The sequence below is a fragment of the Camelus bactrianus genome, chromosome X (genome assembly GCF_048773025.1).
Source record: "Camelus bactrianus isolate YW-2024 breed Bactrian camel chromosome X, ASM4877302v1, whole genome shotgun sequence".
NCBI classification, from domain to species: domain Eukaryota; kingdom Metazoa; phylum Chordata; class Mammalia; order Artiodactyla; family Camelidae; genus Camelus; species Camelus bactrianus.
This window is the reverse complement of record NC_133575.1, coordinates 84782931-84803561: the sequence shown is the minus strand read 5'-3', so window position 1 is coordinate 84803561 and position 20631 is coordinate 84782931. Positions and strand designations below refer to the sequence as shown.

The 20631-nt window shown below is 39.6% G+C and overlaps 1 non-coding gene across 1 annotated transcript; it reads right to left on the bottom strand.

Annotated features, from left to right (window-relative positions):
• Positions 1 to 14409: 14409 nt before the first annotated feature.
• On the bottom strand, positions 14410 to 14516 carry LOC123614370 (U6 spliceosomal RNA). The gene has a single exon (XR_006721713.1). It is a non-coding gene; the product is annotated as a U6 spliceosomal RNA (small nuclear RNA).
• Between the last annotated feature and the right edge of the window lie 6115 nt (positions 14517 to 20631).

The window sequence follows — 20631 nt, the reverse complement described above, 5'->3', positions numbered from 1 at the left end:
TGCAGGGCACTCCTAGGGCAGGAGCAGCGTTTCTTCTAGCATCCTTTGACCCAGTCTCCAAGGTCACTCATCCCAATTTCCTGGATGGATGTGATGGAGAGAGAGAGCCTAAGAGGAATCAGGGTGGGAAGTCAGCCAGGTGTGGTAGAAAGGTTGAGAGTCAGAAGGTATGGGTTCCTGTCCTGACCCCACTGAATTGGCCTCTGACTTTAGGGAAGTGTCACGGGCCTTGTTCCCAGGGAAGCAGAGTGTGACATGGAGATCTGCAGGCAGGAGTTTTCTTGGGGAGCACGCTCAGGATCAACACCTGCAGGGAGTGAAGAAAGCAGGACCGAGCAGAGGAGGAAGTCAAACTGTGATGCGGCCACAACAGAAGGAAGCTCCCATGGGGAGCTCTGGAGTCAGCGTGGCCCCTCAGAATTGTCCTAAATGTGGTAAAGGGGCCAGGGCTTTCTGTCCCTGAATTGACCAGTTACTAGATGCAGGCTGCCTCCTAGGATGGGTGCACAGCCTTGGGCAGGGTGGCTGTGCTCAGCCAAGGGCCCATTCCTAGGAGGGGCTAGCTGTAAGCTGTCAGTCACCATCACCCCCTGCAGCTGGGGAAATGAGGGCTCCAGCGCTCAAGGGTAGGGGGGAGCTGGGCAGTGCCCCAGAGCATCCCTCCAGCATGTTACTTCCCCTCTCTGGGCCCAGTTTTCTCATCTGTCAGAGGAGTGATGAGAAGGAGCTTTCAGCTCCAGGGCTCTGGGGTTCCACCCACCCTACCCCATCTGCTCTTACCAGCACTTCCCTTTCTCTTAGGCTGCACCCAACTGAAAGGCCCGCCCCTTCTGAAATGTTTGCAATGACTCCTCATTGACTGTGATAAAGTACAAATTCCTTAGGTGACTTTCAAGGCCCTTCACGATCTAGTCCCCACCTATCTCTTCAGCCTCCCTCCTCATTACTCACTCTCCATGGTGGATATTTTGTTTCTATCAAGTGTCCCCTGAAAACACTCTCCTTCCTTTCTTCTGCTCTTTCAATAAGGATGCCTTCATGAGCAGGGTGTAGCGGAAAGGGCTTTGGGGCCAGACCTCGACCTAGGTCCAGATCTTATCAGCTGTGTGACCTTAGGCAGGTCACTGAGGCTCTCTGGGGCTCAGTTTTCTTATCTGAAAAAGTGGGGACTTTTTTTAAAAATCAGTGTCTTTCTCTGCATGTTTGTTGTGAGACGCAAATGAGGTAACATGTAAAGGGCCTACAAAAAAGCTTAGCAAGGCTCAGCAAATGTTGGTTCTCTTCCCTTTCCCCTTGTTGAAATAGCTGAACTTAAACAACATTATCCAATGATTAGTTTCAGGTATATTTAGAATGAATAAATGCTGTATATAATTTGGTGCTTTCCTCACTAATCCTTAACTCAACAAAAATCTAGTCACCCAGAAATTTTAGTCTGATGCTAACTAAATTCCCAGTCTCTATTCAGGCTGCTTCTGGTCTGCATCTTTCTCAGCAGCCTCTCTGCTTCAGTCATCAGAACACAGAAGCCTTTTTCTTCTCTTGGCCAAGAGGCATCAGTCAGCATCACCTGGGAACTTACTGGAAACCCACTTTCCCAGCCACCACTGCCCTAGACCTACTGATCAGAAGCTCTGGGGGTGGGCCCAGAGATGTGGGTTTGACGAAGCACCCCTGCCCCAGGTGACTCTGACCCATGCTCAGTTTGAGAACCACCCCTGCTCTGCGGCACAGGGCTCATCTTGGACCACGTGCCCTGGGGTTTGCTGGTGGCCCAGTTCCCTCCACCACCCAGGAAGAGGGAGGTATGATGGCAGATGTTAGACGACTCCAAAAGAGACTGGGCCTTTGACAGGCAGTCCCGGGTGTGACCTGTGCTCTTTGGTCACTGTAGGAGCCCCAGGAGGGGTTGCTGAGCTCTGCCCCAGGCCCGGCCTCACTGAGCTAGATCGTCCTCCAAGTCACGGCGGGCAAATCTTCCCAGAATAAGGGACTCCTGATGTTCTCGCCTACTCAGCACAGCCCCTAAAGCAGTGGTTCTCAAAGTGTGGTCCCTAGCCCAACAGCATCAGTCCCACCTAGGAACATGTTAGAATGAAAATTCTCAGGTGCTGCCCCAGACCTCTAGGTGATTTTGATTCAGGTTCAAGTTTGAGAACCACAGGTCTAGGCTTTGCAAACTACTTTAACTTCATTTGCTTTTCAACATTACCATTTTCTGGCTACTTCTTTTTTCCTTACTATACAGAAGATAAAAAGGAAGACAAAACTTATTGATAGAGAAGATATATAAAACCCTGTTTCCTCATTAGAAGGAACTCCCTTTCCACTTTACTCTTTGAATTTATCTGTTCTGACCAGTCATTTCAAATAGGACCAATGGCTGATCGAACTTGATTTACATTTAGTACTTATTTCTCCAACGGCTTGTTGCTAGTGGTAAAAGCTTCAGCACACAGAACAGAACATTTGGACTATCATATGAATAAGCATTTTAAACAGATATTTAGTTTCATTACAGCCACTGGCATGGTGTGTTTTACAGCTCTGATTTCAGTTCCAGTTGTGAAAACTCAGGGAAGGCAAACAGATTTCAGAAAATAAATAAAGAAAATAAAGGGCCGGGGAGGAGGGGGAAAGATATACTCCTACACTGGCAGATCAAGGCCAGAGAGCTAAATTAGTCAGGCAGTTTTACAGCAAGGGGAACAAAGGAACGCAGTGCTGGACCATAATTAAGCTGTGGAGCCCTCATCAGGGAAGGAGGGGCTGCAGGACAGCAGGGCCGGCTGAGGGGCTGGATAGGAAAGACCAGGGATGGGAGGGAGCCCTGCGGGAGAAGCCCAGAGGCAAACCAGGGCCAGGGGTCAGACCTAGGGGCCAGTGGCATGGACAGCACCCTTCCCAGAGTGACAGCTCCGTAAAGGTCCTGCTGGGAAGGGAGTCAGCACTCGCCCAGTGGACCTGCCAGTCCGAGGGAGGTGGCAGAACAAAGTGCCAAAGAGCCTCCTGGTCTCCCTCCCAGCCCCCGCCCCAGGCCCCCTCTGTGCCCCAACCAGGCCTGTGCAGCTCCGTCCCTTTCCCCAGTGATGGGCACGTGGGCGCTTTCCTCCAGCTCAGTGCCGGCCATAAGCCCTTCCTACAGAAAACCACGCTCCTTTCTGGGCTTTGTTGGGTTTTAAGTGAACTTTCTCCTTTCTCTTCCTAGGGCCTTATCAGGGGCCTGAGTGGACCTGCCCCGGGATCGGAGCCTTGGTCGGCACAGAGCACGCGAGCTCGGTGACTGGAATTTCTGTTTTCCCATCGTGACAAACCTGGGCAGCCCACCTCCTGGCTCGTACCTGACAAGAATCCCAGAGCATCTCAGGGGGAAAGAGAGCTAAGCTGCAGCTACCTGGAGGGGTGGGAAGGGGGCACCTGTGGTGGGGGGTGGGCGCTCCAGTCCAAGCAGGAGTGTCCTGTTAGCTCACCCAAAGCTGGTCTCCCTGGAGAGCTCTCAGTGCCAGCTGGCCACCGTGCCAGTCTTCAGCTGTGAGTCAGGATGTGTTCCCTGGGTATGAGGGGTTCAGAGGGAATAAGACAGTTGTCTAACCTATGCACCAAGGATTACATGAGTGGCTTGTTAGCTCGCCCAGGTAGGGTGGTCCCAGGTGTGTGTGTGTGTGTGTGTGAGTGTGTATATGTGTTGGGGGTGGGAGTTACTTAAATTGTATGATACACAGTGTCATATGCATTTGTCAAGGTCATCAAATGGTACACTTAAGATTTGTACATTTTGCTGTCCATCAACAGATGACTGGATAAAGAAGATGTGGTATATACATACAATGGAATACTATTTAGCCATAAAAATGACAACATAATGCCATTTACAGCAACATGAATGTTCCTGGAGAATGTCATTCTAAGTGAAGTAAGCCAGAAAGAGAAAGAAAAATACCATATGAGATTGCTCATATGTGGAATCTAAAAAAAAAAAAAAAAGAACATAAATACAAAACAGAAACAGACTCATAAACATAGAATACAAACTTGTGGTTGCCAAGGGGGAGGGGAGTGGGAAGGGATAGACTGGGAGTTCAAAATTTGTAGATACTGACAGGCATGTGCAGAATAGATAAACAAGATTATACTGTATAGCACAGGGAAATATATACAAGATCTTGTGGTAGCTCACAGCAAAAAAAATGTGACAATGAATATATGTATGTTCATGTATAACTGAAAAATTGTGCTCTACACTGGAATTTGACACAACATTGTAAAATGACTATAAAAATGTTTAAAAAAAGATATGTACATTTTGCTATATGAACAATTTGCCTAAGGGGGCAAGGTATAGCTCAAGTGGTAGAGTGTGTACTTAGTATGCATGAGGTCCTGGGTTCAATCCCCAGTATCACCTCTAAAAATAAATAAACCTAGTTGCCCCCCCCGAAAAACAAAAACAAACAAACAAACAAAAATGTTTGCCTAAAATAAGAACTGTAAACAGACATTGATCTCCAATGATATGCATGCTGAATTGTTTCAAGGGCTGTGTCCTGATGTCTGCAGCTTACTTTGAGATGCATCCAAAAATTAAGTGGTTTGATACACGGATAGAAGAATGGATAAATATGTGACAAGACAACTACACTAAAGTGTAAATTTTAGAATCTAGTTGGTGTCTACATGAGTGTTATGTGTATCATACTTTCAACTTTTTGTAAGTTTGAAGTATTTTCCATAATGGAACAGTGGGGAAAGTAATGTATTTGGCATGGAAGTGTGGAAGTTAGTGTCATTCTTAAAGATCTAAGCAGGCAGGGGTGTTAGACTCTGTCACATCTATATTTAATTCAGCAATCTGACCCTTGGGGAAAAAGAAAGATCTTGGAAAATGACAGACTATTGTGAACTCAACCAAGTAGTGGTCCTAACTTCTGCCACTGTGCTAGATGTGGTATATTCGCTAGAGCAGATTAACACAGCCTCAGGCACTTGGTATGCTGCCATTGATTTTGTGAATGTGTTCTTTTCTATGTATTCAGAAAAAAAGGATCAGAAAACATTCAGATTCACATGGGACAGACAGCAATATACATTTGTAAATTTGTTACAGAGCTATGTTAATGCTCTTGCCCTTTGTCCTAATACAGTCTGAAGAGATCTGGATACCCCACAGAACATCACATTGATCCACTATATGAAAGAAATCATGCTCATCAGTCTGGATGAACAAAAAGTGGTTTGCACATTGGTGGCCTGGGTGATCGACAATTACAACATGGGAGATAAACCCCATGATGAGTCAGGGGCTTGGTGCATTGATACATTTCTTAGGTGTCCACTAAGGTTAGGGGCACACTGAGTAATTCCATCCAAGGAAAAGGACAAATTATTACACTTTGCGCTTTTCATCACAAAGAAGGAAAGTGCAGCATCTGGTTGGCCTCTTCAGGTTCTGGAGGCAGTATATTCCTCACTTGGGAACACTGCTCTGACACATATGCCAGATGATGTGAAGACTGATTACTTTGAGTGGCATTCAAGGCAGGAAGTGGTCTGCAGCAGTCTACACTAGAGTACAAGTGGTCCTGCTACTTGGACTATGTGGCCAGAATACCCTATAGCAATAAAGGTAGTAATGCTGGGAAAAGATGCTACGTGGAATTTATGGCAAATCTCATGGGATAATCACAATGCAGACACATGGGGTTTTGGAGCAGGACCATGCCTGCATCAAAGAATCATATGCCTTTGAAAAATAACTCCCAGCACACTACTGCGTCCTAGTAGAAGTGGAGCAAGCTGATCATGGGACACCAGATGAGTATGTGGCCACAACTGTTTATCATGAACTGGGCTTTGTCTGACCCATCAAATCCTAAGGTCAAATGGACATAACAGTAAGCTCTCAGAGGGAAGTAATCAATCCCTCACAAGTAGGACCAGAAGAGTCAAGTAGCTCTATGAGCAGATGGCCCAGGCTACCATGACATCCACCACTATTGAACTAGCATCTCTTCCTGTGCTCACACTTCTGGCATATTGGAGTATCCCATGTGACCAGCTGATGAAGGAGGTAAATATCTGAGCTTGGTTCATGGATGGACTGCAATGAGGCATGGGTGTAAGCTGAAAATGAATGACAGCCACATTGCAATCCCACTCATGATGGCCTTGAAAGAAAGTGATGAGGGATAACTCTGACGAGCCATTCTAGTTGAGACTATCTTTGGGTCTGCAACATAGCTGTACTTTCCCTCTGCTCACTCCTGCTTCCTTCCTGTCTGTTCCACAGGTGTTGATCCAAAAGTTACTTAATTAACATGCTGCTTACTAACACCATCTCAGGGTCTGCTTCCTACCCCAACAGAATCCTTTAAAAAAAGAAACAAGCTTCTTTACTACTTTATGTATATTTTTTTACTTCTCAAATTGTAAGACCTCTTTCTATATTAGGAATATTAACCCTCTGTTACGTGTTGCAGGTATTTTCTCCTAGTCTGTCTTTTGCCTTTCAACTTTGCTTATGTGTCTTTTGAAAAACAAATAATTTGGTTTTGTTTTGTAATTGAATCTGTTAATCTGTCCCTTCACCTACCGAAAGATTTTGACTTTGATGTATAAGCATTAACCTGAAAGGGTAACCACGGTATATGTTAAAAGATAAAAGCAAGTTGCAGAATCATATATAGAGGAGCATTTATCAAACTCTTCTGGTTATAGAGCTCACTAAACTTCTTCTTTGGACGCTCAGATTCAATAAGCCTAGGATAAGGCCCAGGAATCTGTATTTTAAAAACAAACATTCAAAGTGTGTCTATGATCAGATTCATTGCGGTATAAAATATCACTCCCTTTTTGTAAAGAAAATAAGAGGAGGAGGAAGTCTCTCTGTGTGTGTGAATACTATATGAGCATAGAGAAAAGTGTATAAGCATACACATCAGATTAATGTTGGTTTTTCCAAGTGGATGGAACCAGAAGAAATGAGGAAATTATGTCTTTCTTTATATACTTTTGTTATTCTTATTACAATGAGCACGAACTACTTATAACAGTTTAAGAAATCCAGTACATTTTAAAGCCATTTTCAAATTGCCTTCTTATCTTTTAAGAGAACATGATCAAGAAGAAAAAGAAGTGTTTAGAAAAGTTGTCTTATTCTTGGCTAAACATTCCCTACACACTCTGGAACTTCCTCTCTATTAGGGCAGCTAAACTTGGCCAGGGGTAGATGAAGTTTATGCCTATGTGACCACGAAATGGTTAACAGAATTTCTATGTTGTTAAAATTTTGGTTCACACCAAAAATAGTTTATACAGGTTGTGTAACAGCTGCTGTTGCAATTATGTCTAATGGAAGGTTTTGATTCACACCAAAAACACTTACATGTGTTTTGAGTGGCTAAAACTTCTGGTTTCCAAGGAACTAACTACACAAGTCTCCCCTGGGGACTCTGAAATCATCCTTCTTACTTTTGCCTGGTTCACTGCCTTGGAAACATTCAAAACAGATTGCTGATCTGCTTCTAGGCACTGGGCTTTTGAGACTTGCTTGTCCTTTTTATTTAGAAAAAAAATGTTTTTCTGATTATACAAGTAATTACATGCTCACTGTAGAAAATTTGAAAAAGACAGAAAAGTATAAAAAGAAACAAGGATCACTCATAACCCTACCGCCCAGAGGCAACCACTATTAACCTTTCAGCATATTACCTTCCAATTTTGTTTGCATGAATTTTTTTATGCATTCGAGCTCATCCTGGGCATATAATTTCATATGCTGCTTTTATCATGTAATGTGATAAAATAAGCAATTTCCAGCAAACCATAATTTTATAAGATTTCATTTATATAGATGTACTCTGATCTACTTTACTATTCTCCTTTTATTCAACATTTAAGTTATTTTTATTATTTTCCTATTCTAAGTAACATTGAAGTTTATAACTTTAGGTATATCTGAATATGAAACCATTAGCCATTTTTAGTGCTGATGAAGGTGTTGCCTAACAGCTGTACTCCAGCAAGGTCCTTAGAACTTTTCACCTTTTAATCATCACAGAGAATTCCAGGGTCTCTTAAGCCCACCCACTAAGAGGCAGTGCTCCTGAAAATAGAGGACAAGGAGATAAATGAAATCATAGTTCTAATGACAGAAAGGACAAATGTGTCATCTTAAAACTCAAATACACTGAAATTCCCTAACAGTGACAACAGTGGTATCCTTTATAGTCAGCTCAAACCCCTATGTATCTATTTCTGCATTGTGCTTTGTTCTTATCTGAAGTGTTCCAACAACAACAAAAAAAAACTTTTCTATTCTGTTTGTTCTGGCAGAACCCTTTCATAGGGAGGAGGGCCAAAAGACACCTTGTCCAGTTCAGCTGTGCATAGCTAGCTGAGCTAATGTCATAAAAGAGGTTTCGCTAAAACTGGAAGGATTTTTTAAGAATCATGCTGGCAATTTAATTAGGGCTAAAGACCCATGAAGTTTGGAAGGACATATATTTTCTCATTCTAATTTCACACCTCTTCAAACCCTTCTTAAAAATAACCATAGAATAGTAAACCTTCATAAAGCAACCATAGCTGCTTTAAAATACTCCAGAAAAAAAAGTGCGGCTGTATGAAAAAAATGGATGAAACAGGATTAGTAAACTCTTGATAATTGTTGAAACTATATGATGAGTATGGGTTATACAATTCTCTCTCTTCTTGGGTATATTTGAAAATTTCCATAATAAAAAGAGAGATAAACAGAGAGAGACAGATACAGAGAGAGAGAAAGATGGAGAGATAGAGAATATTAAAAGGAATCTAATAATTAAAAGTAAAAACAAAACAAAATACCGTAAGACCTCTATGCAAAAGGTAATGTTTAATCTTGTTTAGTTTTTTTCTCATCTATGACTTACTTTCTAAAATAGCTGGGAAACTACATAAGCAATTTGAAGGGGCACATTTGATTATGTAATTTCTCACCCATAATAATTTAACTATTTGTGATAAACAAGAATCCTATTGGTCCTTATAGAGTCGGTGAATTGATATTGCATTGGCTTAGAAAATATACTTCCATAAATTACTACTGCCTTTCACATCTTGCAGAAGGGAAAAGTGACTGACTTTACAATTTTTCGGAGGTTAACTAGCCTCACTACGATCTACTTCACACACAAAGTAGATGTTCCAGAAGCATGGACAAAGCATGGCCTCTGAGATGTCTGCGACACGTGGCCTCCTATGGATGCTGGCTCTCTAAGCAGAACCAGTTATTCCACCCAGTTTGTCCAAGTCTCTGTCCCAGCATCCGGAATCCGACATCATGATATATCCCTCTACTGGTTTTTCTTCCCCTCTAGAATGCCAGCTGTTTTGAAGTTAAGATTGTGTCTTACTCAGTTTTTGTTTTTGTACAGTCTCTGGAAATGGGTAGGTACATAAATGTATGACAAATAAACAAAGAAATAAATATATACAATTACTGGATCTAGAATATATAGATGGAAGATTAAAACTCTAGCTGATATTTATTAGTTGTTACAGTCTTCAGAAAGTTCCTTAACCTACGTGAGTCTCAGCTACAAAGTGGGAATGACAGTGTCAAGCTTTCCTACTTCACAGTGTTATTGCTTGACTCAAAATCAACTTAGAATAGTGCATGTGAAACCCTTTTAGAAATGGAAAGGAGAGAAGGCCACCTGTGTTGTATTAAGGAGAGAGGCAGTGTAGCCTAGTGTGTATGGCTCCTATCATTGGGTGACTATGAGAATAAAACGAGGTGACAGATGTAAAATACTTGGCAAGGAACCTGGGACAATGTGACCTTTCCAGAAATGGAAACAGGGATGATTCTTCTTTTGTGTGTGAAAAGGTCCACACAGCTGAGTGTGGTGGGACTATATATGAGCTGGCAAGATTCTTTTAAAATGATCACTTGACCTGTCTGATGCTAAGGAGTGCAATTTAGAATCCTCCATTATGTCTAAATAACAGCAAACCCCCACACAGTCTCTACAGCTAGCTGGTGCCCTCACTGGGCATATATATACACACACATATGTTTGTGTGTATACAGTTGTGTCTGTATCTGTGTATATATGTGTGTTTTTAGGAATGTATATGTGTTGGGCCTGAAGATGCCCCAGATGAAGTGCATGTCCCTGTGTTTGCCTGTGTGCGTATTTGTGTGTGTATCTATATGTGCATGCATATATGTGTCTATGTATACATGTGCTTTGCATGTGTGTAAATATTTGTGTACATGAGTGCGAGGCAGAGTACAAGGAACAGAGCATTTAGAGGTTAAGACTGCGGATAAATGAAGGGAAGTGACAGTCTGGTGAGGGCCTTTTGTGCAGGAACGTGTCTTGTCCTGGAGCCTTCCACTGATGGACATGGGATGATGTGGAGAAACAGCCAAGTCACATCTGCAGCACTTTCCAATTCCTACAGAGCTTTCTCAAAGAACAGCACCCTGGGAATTGGAAACCAACGCTAATGAAACTGGATTTGACACTTCGAGGGCTCAAATCACATCTCGTTTCAGTAGGATGGTGAGCAGAGGTGCAAAGTCATCCTCTCTGGAAAACAAATTCAACCTGAGGATAATTGTAACTCCAAGAGCTATACATTTGAACAGCCCAGTGATCCCTTCCCCTAACTTCACCTATGGATGATTTCACTGTGTCCACTTTATTTCAGAGACCTGAAAACCTTATTTAAAAGCTGGAAACCTTATTGAACTTCCAAGTCAGAGATTTCTGCCTGTCTTATTTTAGATTATACATGACACACAAGAGAAAAAGTGGCAAAGAACTTCAGGAACATTAAGTGATCTGAGCACTCTTACACTTGCATTTTCTTATTATCCAGCCTTAGTTGGAAGGTTAGAAAAGTTGGTGGTGGTAAGGGGCCCTTTAAAAATAGATTTTTAAACATGTCCATAGTGTTACCTCCCAGACAATTTGTATTGGAAAAAAAAGTAACTCATATACAAAGTCAGAAGGTCCAAACACAGAAGGCATGTTATGAGAAATGGAAGCCTTCCCTTCCCCTTTGACCAGCACCTATTCCTGAAGATAACTACGTTTTATCAGTTTTTTATAGCTCTTCCCAGAAAAACTACTCATTTTACTCAACTCCTAAGCAGCATTTGTCTTATAGTTGATCACTCCCTCCTCTTACTCACTTAGCTTCCAAACTGCCACACCCTTGGTTCTCTATCTCCCTCCTGGGAGGTACCTTCTCAGTCTCTTTTTAAAAAATTTTTTTCATTTTTTGGAGGGTAGGTAATTAAGTTTATTTATTTATTTATTTATTTTAATGGAGGTACTGGGGATTGAACCCAGGACCTCATGCATGCTAAGCACATGCTCTCCCACTGAGCTATACCCTCCATCCATCAGTCTCTTTTGTTGATTCTCTCATCTTTCCCACACATTCTTGCCCAAAACAAACTTAACGATATTCTGTTTCCTCCTTACCTGGGACTGGTAAATGGAGATACAGCCATAGCCAGCTCTAATAAAGACAGTTGGGTTCTGGGTCCAAAGGTTCACAAGCTATCAATGGTGTGCATTTTTTCCAAAGATGACCATGACAGTACTTCCAATCCTGCAGGCCCATTTGTGATGTGACTTAGCTGCTCCTTCTATCAAACAAATGAGGCTGTTTTCTTTGTCTTTCAGTCTAGGCTGGCCCCGTGACTGGATTTGACAAATAGAATGCAGCAGAAGTGATGTTGTACAGTTTCTGAGACTAGGCCTGAAAGGGCCTTAGTAATTTCCATTGTTGCCTTTTCAGGAGCTGTCCTACTGGAAAGAGAAGCTACATAGAGGAAAACTGAGACATGTTACCCAAGAATCAGAACCAAGACCCCAGACGTGTGAGTGGAGCCATCTTGAGTCCTCCAGTGTCAGCTGAGCTGCCCCAGCTGACATGATGCGGGGCAGTGGCAGCCTCCTGAGCCCTGCCTGGATTTCTGAGACTCAATATGGTGAGCAAATAAATGGTTATTTTGTCACCACATTTTGGGCTGTTTGTTCTGTAGTAATTGATAACTGAAACAATAGTACAAAGAATCTTTATTCAACCAACTAAACATTACTCTGACTCCTATAAGCTATGGCACATAGGTGCAAGTCCACTCATGTTGCCATAGCCAGCCAGATGAGCCCTGAAAAAAGGAGGAATCATTTTCTATCAGTGCTGACATCAAACAGAACTACTTTTCAGTCAATCTCTGCTCTTCAAAGTAATCAAAAACAAGTTCTTAAAGATCTCTTGTCTCAAGAGAGGTCATAATGGTGTTAAATCAATACCTATAATGTACCTAAGTACTATGACCAGATAATAAATTGTGCCACAAACAAAAAACAAACAAAATTGTTAAAGATCTCAAAAATATTTTTTGATGAGTTCATTATATTCTGTTTAATCCAAGTTAGAGGCAAAAATAGCACATTAACCAGGGGCTGTGCTGGGCATGTTACAGGTCCCAACACATCTAACCCCACAACAACTCACTTTAAATAGTTAACGTTATTCCCATTTTACAGATGAGAAAATTGAGACTTAACAAAGTTGCGCTCAAGTTCACACATACAGCTGGAAAGTGTTGGAGAGAATTGTATTCTAGTTTTCTAACTCCAGCTATTCCACACTCTTAATCAGTAGGCGTATTACTTCCCATTCATTAAGAAAGTGGCTGATCTTAGTCCTTAGGATGTCAAGACTGCTTTTTTTTTTTTTAAAGTGAAAGCAAGTTTATTTAGAGTGATACATACTCCATAGACAGAGTGGGGTCTGTGTCACTTGGAAGGGAGAGTGGCTTAGGAGATATACATTCCATAAGCAGAATGCAGGCCATCTCAAAAGGCAAGAGGGAGAGAGAGAGAGTGGTGTGGAGGGGTGTTTGGTTTAAAGTAAAAGCAGATTACACACTCCATAGACAGAGTGCGGGCCATCTCAGAAGGTAAGAGAAAGAATGACTGTTCTATGGTGAAAGGCAGGTCAGGGTGGAAGGAAGGGAAGAGTCACAGCAGTCTCACCTTGCCCCTCTCCTCTGTTGTTCTCACTGCCCACTCCCTTTCCTGAAGTCAGATGGAAAATTCACTCTTACCTCCTGTATACAAACCAAAACCCATAGTTACATTGCCCCCAGGAAACTCTTGATCTACCAGCTCTGTATTCAGTCAGACAGAATTCAAGTGCTTCTGTATACGAGGAGACATGTATAAGAATATTCACGGTACCAGTGTTTTGTGACAGACAAAAACTAGACAGAATGTCCATCAAAGTTAGAATGAACAAATTGTCATAGATTCATATGATGATATACTATACAAGAGTAAAGGGGAACCAACTGCAGCTATCTGCAACAACATGGATGAATGTCACAAATAATGTGGAGTAAAAAAGATAGTCACAAAATAAGACATACAGACAATTGCAAGTATACAAAGTTCAAATATCTGTAAAACAAAACGATGTTGTTTAGGGATGCTTATATGGAAAATAAACATATTTTTAAAAAGCAAAGAAATGATTATTATAATAGTCAGTCACTCTATGGGTAGAGGAATGTCCTCAGTAGTTGGGGGTGCTGGGAGCAGGAGGAGTGAAGGGGTAGGGGTTCTCAAGGTGTTCTACTTCTTGTCCAGAATGGCCATTATATGGGTGATAGCTTTAGAAATGTTATTTTTAACTGGCAGTTCTCTTCCAAATGTTTCTGCTTTCTTAATGATATAGAAAGCAAAGTCACCAGCTGGGATGGAGGATGAGAGAGGAGGTATAAAAGATTTGGTAAGAAGAAAATGGTATGAAAGAAACAAAGACATTGGAGAGTGAACAGATTAGGAAAATGTAGTAGTATTTTTCTTATACTTTTAAGAAGGCTTTTCAAATTCTCCTGATTTATCATGCTTTTTCTCTCATATATAATGTTATTTTACTAACTTCAATATACTACACTATATGTAGTTGTTTCAACACTTAAAGTATAGTCCTACTTAATGTATAACAATGGATTTTAAAAGCATTATTGCCATTAACATATACAATTAATAGTCATACTACATTAGTTATTTAGTATTTAATTTTGAGCTTTGGAAAAACTGATGTAGTTTGTATTTAGACAAAAATACATAGAGCTCCCATGGGGTTTATATGGTGGCTTTTTATTCTTTTTTCTTTCAACTTTTTACACCAAGCACCTTTAGTGCTGCATCCTACATTTCATAATTATTTAAACAGATATAGATGTTATTATCTCTCTATTTTATTATCTTAAGCCTTAAAATCATTTTTTAATTAAAAATTTTTAATTGAAGTATTGTTGACTTACAATGCTACATTAATTTCTGGTGTACAGCATAGTGATTCAGTTATACATATACATATATATATATTCCTAAAAATATGGAATGCTTCACGAATTTGCATGTCATCCTTGCACAGGGGCCATGCTAATCTTCTCTGTATCATTCCTATTTTAGTATATGTGCTGCCAAAGGGAGCACTTAAAATCATTGTTTAAATTCAGAAAATATATTCACATTGAGGATCACAACACAAAATATAAACGTTGATTTTTCAAAGTATTAGAGAATAATTACATTTTTAAACTTGACTCGGGAAATTTAAATGGAAAGAGTTAGTAGCTATACATAATTTTGCAATATTGCATGAGTTTTTATATGAACCAATTTAGAACAATTATTTAAATTATAATATATGATGTAAACCAATCTTTATATTATAATTAAATGGTTCCAATCACCAACTTACATAATGTAAATTTAAAGTTTATACGCAGGCAAGTGCAATAAATTTAAACAATTGCCAGTTGCTGTAGCTCAGCTTGCGTTATCTGCCATACCAGTTGTGGGCTTGCTGCTAATTTGTAATTATAAAAGTAACTGAATGGTGACCGGAGCAGGAATGGCGGAGTAAGGACCTCTGAAATTCTCTCCTACATAAAAACAACAAGAACACTGAAAAAATGAGCAAAATAAACTCTTTTAGAACTCTAGAAATTCATCAAACCCTTGAAATAATCCAAGGAGCACTTATTCATGAAAAATGGCTGAATTTCAGTAAGAACATTGAGCTTTGTGACATTTTAACCTGCTCCTTTCCCAGCCCCCTTTCCTCATCACCATAGCAACCTTGAAAACCAACAGCCTCACCATCTCAATGAAAATCAGCAGCCTAGTGGCCTACAGGAGGAGGCAGATGGAGTCGAAGCTTCTTCAAAACTCCAGGCTTAGGCAACTGTCATTATTTGCCCTGTCTGATAGGTCCCTGTACTATGAGCACTCAAAAGGCTTCTCTTTACTTGACCTGACTCTGAGCTCACCCAGTATGAAAAGCCTTTACCCTGGGAGCATTTGTCAAAAGCAATCAGTGGCAATTGTTAAACATAACAGTTGCCTGAGGCAGTGACAACAGTAGGGGCAAATAAACTGTCCAAAAACTTAGAAAAGTCAAAGAAAAAGTTGTACGAGGGAGCTTTGAAGAGTGTCTACATATTCCTGGGAATCTAAAAAGTCATTCACATGTATAGGGCTGTGTACATGCCCAGGGCTGTGCATGTCCCAAGGAAAAAGCTGAAAAAGCTATAAATTCTCACCTCTGGCTGACCTTGAGGCTCTGCATCAGCAGGAAGTGAAGCTCAAGACTAGTTGTCAATTGCCTGACTGAATGTCAAAAGTATGCCCCCATATGCACATAGAGCCCTGTGGCAAAAGCTGGGAAACTTCTTGGTTCCAGGCATTTAAAAATATCATTCACCAGTTACTACCTGACCTCTAAGCTATCTGAGCAGAGACTTCAGTGGCCACACACAACAAAGAATACAGACTTTACAGAATTGGTTCCGAAAAGTCACTAAACAAACACAACAACAAATCCTGTGAAGGGAGAGATCTGATTTCCAAATTTGCTGCATTGTATTATTTAAAATGTCCAGTATTCAACACAAAAAAATGAGGCATACAAAAAAAGCATATTTCATACATAGAGTAAAAAGCAGTGGATAGAAGCGATCCTTGAGGAGGTCCAGGCATTGGATTCCCTAGATGAAGAGTTTAAACTATTTTAAATGTACTCAAATAACTAAAGGAAATTATGTCTAAAGAACTAAAGAAAAGTATGAAAAGGACGTTACACCAGGCACAGAATATGAAGAAAGAGATAGAAATTATAAAAGAACCAACTAGAAATTTAGTTGTTGAGCGAATGTCAGCACTGCTTTTCCAACAGCATGTGTTTGGTTTGTGTCTCTGTGTCACATTTTGGTAATTCTCACAATATTTCAAGCTTTTTCATTATTATTATATTTGTTATGGTGATCTGTGATCAGTGATCTTTGATGTTACTACCTCAACTCACTGAAGACTCAGATGTTGGTTAGCAATTTTTAGCAATAAAAGACTTTAAAATTAAGATATTTACATTGTTTTGTTAGTCATAATGCTATTACACACTTAATAGACCAGAGTATAGTGTAAACATAACTTTTATTATGCACTGGAAAACCAAAAAATTTGTGTGATTCTCTTTATTGCAATACTCACTTTATTGTGGTTGTCTGAAATTGAACCCACCATATCTGTGAGGTATGCCTGTATATTTTTTGTTTGTAACTTTCCTTTCTCCTCTCTTATTTAAAAAGTATCTCCATAAACCACTGATTATAAATATGTGTTGATGAGAATACAATGTATAAAGATGCAATTTAAATGATCATAATAGTTCCATGGAGAGAGAGTGAATGGAGTTATGTATGAGCACATTTTTCAAAAAGCTATAGAAATTAAATTGGTATTAATCCAAACAAGATTGCTATAAATTAAGATATTAATTTTACTTCCCAGGGCAAAGGACACTAACAAGAAAATGAAAAGACAACCTACAGAATGGGAGAGAATTTATATATCTCTGATAATGGTCTAGTATCCAGAATATATAAAGTAATCTACCACTGAAAAATAATGAGATAAATAACCCAATTTTAAAATAGGCAAAGAATTTGAATAGACATTTATTCAAAGAAGATATACAAATGGCCAATAAACACATGACAAGTTTATCCTTAATTATTTATTAGGGAAATGCAAATCAAAATCACAATGAGATACCACTTCACACCCACCAGGATGGCTATAATGACAAAGACCATAACAAATGTTGGTGACAGTGTGGAGAAATTTGAACTCTCATACTGCTGGTCAGACTGCAAAATGGTGCAGCCACTGTATAAAACAGTTTTGCAGTTTCTCAAAAGGTTAAATACAGAATTGTCAAATTACCCAGCAATCCCAATCCTAGGTAAGCATACCTGAGAGAAATAAAAATATTTGTCCATACAAAAACTTGTGCATGAGTGTTCATAGCAGCCTTATTCATAAGAGCCAAAAGGGGAAACAACCCAAATGTCCATCCACTAATGAATGAATAAAAATATGTTATAACCATACAATGGAATATTTTTCAGCCATTAAAAAATGCAATTCTGATATATGCAGTAACAAAGATAAAGCCTGAAAATGATACGCTAAGTGAAAGAAGCCAAAACCGAAAGACCACATATAAAATGTCCATTATAGGGATATCTATAGAGACAGAAAGCAGGTTAGTGGTTGGTTAGAGCTTGGGTGTGAAGGGAATGGGGAGGGGAATGCTAATTGGTATGGAGTTTCTTCTGGGGATAAAGAAAATGTTCTAAAATTGTGGTGATGGTAAATTATATCTCAATAAAGAAAATAATAATAATAATTGCACGGGCGGAATCCTCAACAAGAGCAGGGTTTCTTGAAATGTCCGAAGTCAAGTCAGGGCCTTAGACACCAGGGCCTTCTTGCAACTGAGTTTGACAGTGTAATGCCAATTTCCACCCCTAACACCTCCACCATCCCGGGATTAGAAAGAGATTCTGGCTCAGGACAGAACTGATAGCTTTCAAAATGTATTTCTGTTAAACTTTCAAAATGTATTTCTGCTAATCATTAACTATGATGAAAGGGTAAGGTATAGAGTCCCACTAAGGAAAGGAGTAGTAGCCCCTGTCAGAATTGTAGATTCTATCTCGTCAGTTTAATCCTAGAGCTGTAGGGTCTTATGAAGTCACTGGACCAGCCCAGCCATTTGGCAGGTAAAGTATAGTCAAATCTACCAGTGGGGCTGAGGCCCAGGAGACAATAACTTGCCAGAGTTAGCTGCATGCTGTGGAGTGGAGAGTGCCAGGGTTCAGCTGAGTCCAGGCTGAGCTAGAATTTGGATGTTGGTTCTTTGCCAGCTGTTTGGGAAGAAATGGATGTTTTCAAACAGTTCAGTTCAAAAGGGGCCCTAGGCAATGAGCCTTATGGGAAATGAGAGGAAATTTTAAAACCAAAATGGATAAAAGCAAAGGAAAGAAAAACTCTTTTGTTGTAGCAGGAAGAACCCTAGATAGTTGGGAGACACGAGTTACAGTCCAGCCAAAGGAACTCAGGAATGCCACAGTACTTTTCTGGGCCACTTCCTCATAGGTAAAGAAAGTAGACTGAATGGATTAGAGTGGTTTTTTTCTCCAACATATTTCAGGGAACTCTAGGGTATTGTTATGGACTAGATGGTTTCCTCCACCCCTCCAAATCTATGTGTTGAAGCCCTAATTCTGAATATGATTGTATTTGGAGATAGAGCCAAAAAAAAGGCAATAACTGTTGAAGTTATAAGGGTGGAACCTTAATTCGATGGTATCCATAGAAGAAGAGACACCAGATCTCTCTCTCACTCTTTCTCTTCCTCCCTCCCTCCCCGAGTGCACACAGAGGAAAGGCTATGTGAGGACACAGTGACAATGGGGCCATCTACAAACTAGGTAGAGAGTTCTCACCAGAAATCAACCCTGCACCTTGATCTTGGACTTCCAGCCTCCAGAGCTGTGATAAAATAAGTTTCTGTTATTTAAGCCACCCAGCCTGTGATATTTTGTTATGACAGCCTGAGCTGACTCATACAGGTATTGTTCATAACTATTTATTTTACTTAAATTTTTAATAGTTTATTTTAAAAGCTTAATAAAAGTCACAGATACACTTATATGTGTCATACGCCAAAAGTGTTAAAGACCTCTGATTTTTATTAAATTCTGCTGCCAGGTTAGCTCATTTTTGAAAAGACCTTTGAATAAAGCTTCTTTTCCTATCAGCTTAAATGAAGAGTATAAGGCTATTTCAGAGTAAGCTGTTTTAAATGAGTGAGGCACTAAGCATAGAAGGAGAAGAGATATAGACCCTGCCTCTCAAATGGTTAAAAATGGAAATTATTTACACACATCTTTTTAAACCACCACAATTTTATAAACATTTTTCTGTGTGAATCAGAAATACTGTACAACCAAATACAATAAATTCAATCTTGCACCTGAGAAAAAGAACCATGGCAATAGAGCAATTTCACCAATAATAGGTATATTATAAATAAAATATAAATGAAATGAATCCAGCAATGTATTCAAAATGATATCATGACCCAGAAGGATTTACACAAGAAATTTGAGATAATCAACACAAAAGAATCTACTTATTGTTAATTGTCATAATCTCTGGGTGATGGCAATATGTAATTTAATTTTCTTATTTTTACTTTTTTATATTTTCTAATTTTACTGCAATGCATATGTACTGTTCCTATCATAACAAAAAGTTATAAAATAATTTTAAAGACAATCTGGGAGAAAACAGTTACAAAATTTGTATCACAAATAAAGGGCTAATATTCTAAAAATATGAAGAATTTTCTAAAATAGAGAAATAGAAGACCAGAAATTCTATAGAAATTGTTTTAAAAGGCATTCATAAAAAGAGGTTAAAATGCCCTTAACCATATTAAGATGTGTTCAACTTAACTCATAAGTGAAATGCATTTTATTTATTTATTTATTTAGACATTTTTAGAGCAGTTTTAGGTTCACAGCAATGTTGAAGGGAAGATACAGAGATTTCCCATATATCCCTACCCCGACATCTGCATAACCTTCCACATTATCAATGTTCCCTTTCAGAGTGGTACATTTATCATGATTGATGAACCCACACTGACAAATCATAATCACCCAAAGCCCATAGTTTACATTACACCTCACGCTTGGTGTTGTATATTCCACACCTTTGTCAGCATTTGGGGTTGTGAGTGTTCCAGATTTTGGCATTCTAATAGGTCTGTTGTGCGTAGTGGTATCTCATTGCTATTTTAACTTGCACTTCCCTGATGACATATGATGTAGAATACCTTTTCACATGCTTATGTGTCATCTGTATATCTTCTTTGGTAAGGTGTCTGTTAAAGTCTTTGGCCCATTTTTTGATTGAGTTGTTTATTTTCTTGTTGAATTTTAAGAGTTTTTTGTGTATTTTTGTGTAACAGTCTTCTTTTTTTTTTTTTTTGGAGGTACTGGGGATTGAACCCAGTACCTCATGCATGCTAAGCATGTGCTCTACCACTGAGCTATACCCTCCCTCCAATGGTCTTTTATTAGATATGTATTTGTAAATATCTTCTCCCTGTCTGTGGTCTGCTCTTTCATTCTCTTGATATTGTCTTTCGTAGAGGAGAAGTTTTGTATTTTAATGAAGTTTAGCTTATTTT